Source organism: Hyperoodon ampullatus (genome assembly GCF_949752795.1).
Source record: "Hyperoodon ampullatus genome assembly, chromosome: 13".
In the NCBI taxonomy this organism is placed as follows: domain Eukaryota; kingdom Metazoa; phylum Chordata; class Mammalia; order Artiodactyla; family Ziphiidae; genus Hyperoodon; species Hyperoodon ampullatus.
Window position 1 is genome coordinate 70,185,584 of NC_136926.1, and position 7,600 is coordinate 70,193,183.

Here is a 7,600-nt window from a genome sequence, read left to right on the forward strand (position 1 = left end):
CAATCCCAGGTCCGGGAACTGAGATCCCACAGGCCACACGGTTCGCAAAAGAAAAAGAAAAACAGAAAAAAAAAAAAAAAAAAAACCTCTGTAAGAGGAAGGGCTATGATATTCACACCTAATTAAAAACAAAAGGATAAATGTGAGCAAAAATCTCAGTAGAAGTGGTAGTTGAGATAAGAGATGGGAAAAGATATACTTTTGGAAATTTTTACCTTTCCATGCTGTGTCTAACAAGGCTATAGATGAAATGATGTAATGGATATAAAAGCACGTTTAAAAGAATAAATCACTATCATTTTAAGGTAATTACTTTGACTTCTATTAACAGATTCTATGTGCTAAATCCCACTAGACATAGTGGAATGTTCCCTCTGTTAAGAAAATCTCATTTAGAGCATTTCAAAAGCTTTTCTGGTCACATTTGAATTTTTCTGTTGTGATACCATAAACCAAAGTACAAAAACAAACAAACAAAAAATTTTATTCTCCCACTAAAAGAAGAAAATAGTGTAATTAAGTAAACATTAAATTCTCACAGGGATTAGATTGACACCTAAAACTATTGAGGATAAATGCTAAATACCTAAGAGATAGGTCCTTTTGTTTCCCTTAAAATACTGGACAAATAATAACCCTTTTCTAATTCTGGGAAAATGCATTTTGTATCACTCCTCGAAGAATAGCAACATTGTTTTTCTCAGGCAGGACAGCTGTGACCAAACTTTTCAATTTTCTCTCTCTTACAGTGGAAAAGGTCTTGCTGGCTTCACCTAATGGAAAAAGTGAAAAACAAGAGAGAATTATGTATGAAATCTGGCCCATTAAACAAACAATAGAGATTTAACCACCTCTGATCTCTTACTCCCAGGTGTAAAAGCAGGTGCTGAAACTCCAACTGTCACCCCTGGAAGACTACCTATTCTTTAAAATATTTTCGCTTTGTTATTTCCAGGGAAAGCTGAGTTTAAGCCACTACAGAAAATGCAGTTTTCAAGAAAAATAGGTGTTAGTTTGGATTTTTATTAAGAAAAATAGAACAAATTCAGGGAATGAAACTTAAAAGAACATGAAGTAGTGGCTGGTTTTGAGATCTGTATATTAATTAACAAATACATAACCTGCATTTGAATTTTCGAGTGTGATAAGATACTAAGTAAATGAAGGATTTAAATGTTGGAAATTCTTCTTGTTTCTAATGAGCATATTTGCATCAAGTGATAACAGGGGCATAACTTTCCCTCTCTTAACAGAGTCCAAGCAGTATGGCCAGAATTCATCAAGACATTAAATAAGAGTGAGGGCATAGCCGAAAACCATTTTCCAGCTCTAGTTAGCAGGTTTTATGATTCACTGAGTTGGCCCAACTACCGTTCACCTAATTCCCAACTAAAACAAAATGCTGCTGGCATGGCATGTCAGGAAACCGAATGACACTTGCAAGTATATGCAGTATAAATAAAGTTTTTTTTGCTTTTTTTTTTTTTTTTACCTGCCACTTGGAATGACTCCAGAGGAATCTTACACTGCATAGTTCAAACTAAAAAGAGAAGAGTTAATTACCTGAAAGGCAAGAGAAAACAAGGAAAGGTAAGTTTTGTACCAAGGGAAATTATTTCAGAAGATAGTGTCTGGTATTTTTTAAATTTTCTGCTGGTTGTTACATTAGCCATAGGTAAGTGGCTGGTATTAAGTGTTTAGGATTAAGGGGTGGAGAGATGCTTATTTGATTTAACATCCTAAAAAATAGAAAACACAGTACTAGGAGTAGAAAGAAAACCACATTTAGGTTTCAGAGTCCTAAGATACCACTTAACACGCCAAACAGTGGGTTTTTTTTTAACTTAATTCTGGCTACAAAACACCAGAAAGCTCAAGCCCAAATTCCCAAAGGGTGGCAGCCACAAACCTCAGGCGACTTGCCTACACTGCTCACCCCAAGCTCGGGAAACGTGCTCGTGCCCACATCGCCAAGGGTCTCAGGCTCTGCCGGCCAAAGTCCCAGGCCAAGGCTCAAACCAAGGCCAAGCCAACTGCAGCTGTGGCTCCAGCTCCGGCTCCAGCTCAGGCTCAGGCTCCCAAAGATGCCCAGGCCCTCACAAAGGCTCCAGAGTAGAGGCCTTTGTGAGGCCAGAATGTCTTGATGAATTCCGCCAATGTGAGGACAGAAGAACCGGTGTGACCCCTGGGCTGCATGGGGCTGGTGTCCTCCTGTGCTATTTGTACAAATAAACCTGAGGCAGGATCTGTCAAAAACAAAAACAGGGCTTCCCTGGTGGCGCGGTGGTTGAGAGTCCGCCTGCCGATGCGGGGGACGCGGGTTCGTGCCCCGGTCCGGGAGGATCCCACATGCTGCAGAGCGGCTGGACCTGTGAGCCATGGCCGCTGAGTCTGAGCGTCTGGAGCCTGTGCTCTGCAACGGGAGAGGCCACAACAGCGAGAGGCCCGCGTACAGCAAAAAAAAAAAAAAAAAAAAAAACCACCAGCATGCTAGGACACGTGATCCAGAGAAATAAGGGCTGACAATGGCTGCTGTTCACAAGAAGTGAAGTCGTAACTGAATAAATCAGAAAACGCATCTTGCCAGGAGATTTCGTGCTGTTAAGTGGCTTTCCCAATGTCTCACATATGTCTCAGATGTAGCAGAGCTAGGGCTAGACCCCAATCCTCCTGACTCCCAAGTTTAGAGCTTTGTCTACTTAGCTGCTTTCAAACTGCCCCATTGTCTCTGGTTTTCTCACCCTTGAACTTGTTCCTACTTCAGAGTGGAAAAAGCTCCTTTGCTTCTACCCCCATCCCCACCCCAGCACCTGTCTCTGGCTAATTCCTATTTATCCCTTAGGTCTCACCTTAGACATCACTTCCCCCAGGGAGCCTTTTCTGACCTCCCCTAGGCCTCCTCCCCTGCACCCCCCTGGGTTGTGTGCTGGATGCCACACTATCCTTAGGTATTTCCCCCATCCATTTATTGTACTTTATTGTAATTTGTTATTTGTCTTTCTTCCCCTACCAGCCTAGAAGGCCATTCTTCATGTTCACCATGGCATCCCCAGTACCTATGACTGGGCTTGCCTGGAACATGGGAGAGGTTATTAGATACTCGATGAATAAATCAAATGAATGCATTTTGTAAAAACTGTGCACTCTCAAAATAATGGGTAGCATATTTTATTCTCAATGGAAGTGTATAATCACATGGATTATGTGAAATCAGAGTATTAACAGCTGTTCTTATCTTAGAAAATATGAATAGGTTTCCATGTCCCAAGAGTTATTTAACAATAAATTTGACTTAATTAAAAATGAGGCTTAAATTTATTTTACAAACATGTTTAATTATAAAACAATTGTAAGATTTTTTTTAGGGTAGTCGCTCCTACATGAATTGAAAGTAACTATTCATCAGTTCCTCAAAAATTTTGAGGAATATATATCATAAAAGGATCACAAAATAAGAGTCTACTTCTAAACAACCATTCTGGAATTGGTATATTTATCTACAGTTGTTTCTCCTCTTTGACTTCAAATAACTTGACTCCTCCTAATAGTCTGAAATTATATGCACACATATATTTCAATGTCTTTTTGTTTATCTTGGAATCTTTTACAAAGTTCTCAGAGTGTTTTTTGTTTGTTTGTTTGTTTTTGAGTTGCTAATTTCTGCCTTACTCCTAATCTCTGGTACTTTTTAGCATAGCTTAAAAAAACTAAGAGCAAGCCCATGATTTGGCCTTTTGATTCCATTCTGAAATACTTTCAGATTTTATATCCCAACCTTTCAACTACCTCGACTCCCCAGCAAGTTAATCACTATTGTACAGACAATCTTGGGTCCTCATATTGCTTATCTCCAAGCATCTATTATAAATGTCACCTATTCTTCTACACAGCCTGGAAGTCTGTCCTCTGAGATGGAAGGTGGGAACAGCAGTGATCCAGCAGCTGTCTGTCAAGATCTGTGGCAGACACATTGGTTGGTCTAATGCAATACCCACTACCAATCTCCCTTGCCTGCCTCTATTATAAAGACGAAAAAAATCTAAGTACTAGCTATCCCAGTGTAGTTTAAATGAGAACAGGGAAGAACTGGCAGTGGTTCTGAGAAAGTCTTTACTTCTCTATTAAAGCAAAACAAAAACATGATGGGCACCACCCTTGTCCCTTTGTCCCTACCTTAAACATGGACATGATTTCTGAAGCCTTGACAGCCACTTGCAACGGTGAACAGAAATATAAACAGCAGACATCCTAAGAACAGTGGAGCCAGAGGATGAAGCCTGAATGGCCTTATTGAGCAGCTGAACCAAATCTTGCAAACTCTTTATCACCAGACCTTTGTGTTATTTGAGAAACTAGACCATGTTTGGATTAAACCACTTTTGGGTTTTTGGATAACTGAAGTAGAAAGCATTCTTTACTGAGATACGGTTCCTACCTTCAATGAAGTGTGTGTATCTTGCTGGAAATTGGGCAGCTCCCAAGCTTAAGATCGCTGGGTAAGAGATTGCAAAGGGTAAGGGAGAGAGTCAGGGAGAAGGGAAGAGAGAAAGCAAAGGAGAATGGATGGTAGGCTTTGCCCCTAACAGTAGCAGACCAAGAAAGGCCTCCCTTTCATACTCGGATAGAAGGAAAAGCATTCCAAGAGATCCCCATTACTTCGGCTCTAATTTTTATCCCCTTGCTTCACACAATGACAGGTCCAGCTCCAGAGAGTACCTGGAGTTCAAGTTGTCTTTGAACTTGATCATTTCATTGCAACTGTCATCTGAGCCCTGAGTAGAGTAATAAGTATGGGGAGTGAGAGCCTAGTCAGTGTTTCTACAGTTGAAAATTCCATTTCAAGAAAATCTTTTGTTTAAAAAAAAATCCCTAACGTAAGAATAAACACCTGGTGTCTGAGTCACGCCACCTTATTTCACTGCCCAAGATCTAGTTGGTAACAGTGCTATTTTGAATGACATTGACTAATGACAAAGGGAGGGACAGATGCCAACTTAATATGTGAACAATGAGGTTGTGCCATATGAAAGCCAAATAACTTCAGGGCACATCGAATAAAAAGTTTTGCTCTCTTTCAATCAGAGAAAAGCGGTGGGAAAGCTTGTTACTTGACGAATACAGTGGTGTTTATAGGCCAAAACCCAAACTATCTGACTAGTGGCAATCGGTGCCATGTTCACTTGAAGTCAGTAATTTGGCTTCAGGGAGGGGGAATGGACTTTGGAGGGTTTGGGAATCATCCACAATAGTAAACTGAGTTAATTTGCTAATTTTACTTATATTTAACTTATAAATTTGTTCTTTTTTTTTTTTTTTTTTGCGGTATGCGGGCCTCTCACTGTTGTGGCCTCTCCCGTTGTGGAGCACAGGCTCCGGACGTGCAGGCTCAGCAGCCATGGCTCACGGGCCCAGCCGCTCCACGGTATGTGGGATGCTCCCAGACCGGGGCACGAACCCGTGTCCTCTGCATCGGCAGGCGGACTCTCAACCACTGCGCCACCAGGGAAGCCTCTAACAATATTCTTTATAGCAAAAGAATCTTGTCCAGAATCATAACAGTGCATTTGGTTTTCATGTCTTTTTAGTCTCCTTCAATTGTGGAACAATTCTTCAGTCTTTCATTGATTTTCATGACCTTGAAGCTTTTGGAGATTACAGGTTGGTTATTTTGTAGAACGTCCTTCAGTTTGGGTTTGTCTGATGTTTCCTTGTGATTAAATGCAGGTAATGTGCAACTTTGGCAGGAACACCACAGAAGTGATGCTGTGTTCTCATTACATCCTATCAGCAGACACAGGATTTCTATTTGTCCCATTACTGGTCATGTTAACTTTGATCACCTGATGGTGGTGTCTAGCAGGCTCCTCGACTGTAAGGTTACATTTTTTACTTTTGTAATTTGTACGTATTTTAGTATATAGGCTAAAAAAGTTTTAATCATGGTAAAACACACTAGAATATGTTATAAATCAACTTTTAACACCTTGGAGGCCATTTCAAGTTGTTGGCATAACTTACGTTTGCATAGAGCCTAGCCTGTTGCTTACTATCTTTCTCAGGTTCTTACAATATAATTTTGAGTGATTCTTTATAGCGTTTTCTCTCTAGCTGAGCTGAGTTTTCTGAGCTAATCTGAAATCACTCTCAGCTATATCTCTGAGCTTAAAGAATTTTTAACACTGAATGACAGCCCTGAAGTGCTCACAGTATTTATTTGCCTGGGAATAAAGCATCTGTATTCATTTTTCTATTGCAGGATAACAAAGTACCACAAATTTCGCCTTTTAAAACAACACATATTTATTATCACACAGTTTCCATGGATCAGGAGCCTGGGCATGGTTTTCCAGGTCCTCTGATTTTGAGAATATTCCAGGCGTTGACTGGGGCCAGGGTCTCAATCCGAAGCCCAGTCTTCTTTCAAGCCCATGTGCTTGTTGGCAGTATTCATTCCTTGTAGCCATAGTACTCACAGTGGCCTATTTCTTCAAGACTCACAAAAGGGTCTCTGGCTTCTGCTTCTGATCTCAGGACCCTCTTTGAAAGGGGTCACCTGGTTAAGTCAGACTACAAGGATAATCTCCCTTTTGATCAGCTCAGTGTAAACTAATCAGGCACATTATTACACCTTGCAAAACCTCTTCACCCTTGCCATCCAGATTAGATGCTTGAGGCTCTTGCACTGCTTCACTGGCGACTGAGTTTGTCACTCGGTTCTGACTCAGCTTTTTCTTTTCTCAATCTTAATTTAAGTTTTTGCCTGTCTGAACACATAAAACTGTACAAGTAAAGACACTGTTACAGCCTGCATGCACCATTGTGAAATATCAGGCGAGGCTCGGGTACGTTTGCTTTATGTGTGCTTACCATGGAGTTGTGCAACGAGAGTAAATGCACAGCCCCTGGGGTTGTGATCCTTTCCTGTTAAGTGATTTTAACACTTATTGTAAATCTTTTGTGCTTTTTGCCTGCCTTTTTCTCTTTTTTTTGGTAAGGAATGAAATCAGTTGTTAGGTATTATTGGGAATTCCACTCAGGGGCAAACTTTTATTAACATCCTCTTAAGCTTCTGGAACAGTTTAATTGAAGAGTTTTCCAGGAGCGCTGATAACAAAATACCACTTGAAATTCCTTCTCTGTATGAATCTGGAATTTCTGAAAACTCGGCAATCCCAACAAGATATAGAAATGGATGCTGAGGTAGATAAATCAGCAACGATCATCCAAGCCTGTGTTTTATTCTCTAGTTACATTATACTCGTTGATAAGGATTTTAAAATGTAATCTTATAAAATAAACATGACTTATGGTCATAAGTTTCTGCTTTTATCTACAGCAGGGGCAGTGATTGAGGTGGGTGTTCTGTGTGAGGTTTTGCTTGATTAAGGAGTCTATTGCTTTAAAAATATTTGAAAGCCACAGAAGAGTTTGAACAAGATAGTATTGAGAAGACTGGATCTTCAGCTAGCAAATGAATCTAGGAAATTCAGGAGCTTAATCAAGTTAATAATTTAATTCAATTCTTTCTTGAATAGGACAAATGGAGCTTTTATATAATTTGATCATTTGTATATCCACCCAGTCTGATGACAGGGCTACT